The sequence below is a fragment of the Etheostoma spectabile genome, chromosome 21, assembly GCF_008692095.1.
Source record: "Etheostoma spectabile isolate EspeVRDwgs_2016 chromosome 21, UIUC_Espe_1.0, whole genome shotgun sequence".
Taxonomy (NCBI): domain Eukaryota; kingdom Metazoa; phylum Chordata; class Actinopteri; order Perciformes; family Percidae; genus Etheostoma; species Etheostoma spectabile.
Genome location: NC_045753.1, coordinates 20374245 through 20374515, shown reverse-complemented (window position 1 = coordinate 20374515; position 271 = coordinate 20374245).

Genomic DNA, 271 nt, shown 5'->3' with positions numbered 1-271 from the left:
TGACATTCAAAACGGTGATAACTGATGAACTGATGAAATGATGAACTATGATGTCTCCTAGATGCACACATGCATGCTTTTGTTTGCTTAACCCTCCTGTTGTCCTCAGATCAAATTTTACCTATTTTTAAAAAGTTTCTATTTATGTAAGAAATTTGGGTTTCTTTCAACCAAATTGTCAAATAAACTAACATGGATAGCTCACATTTAATATAAATGATCAGTTTACTACTTTTAGGGGTTATATGTCTTTTTTTAAAGTGACTACTTT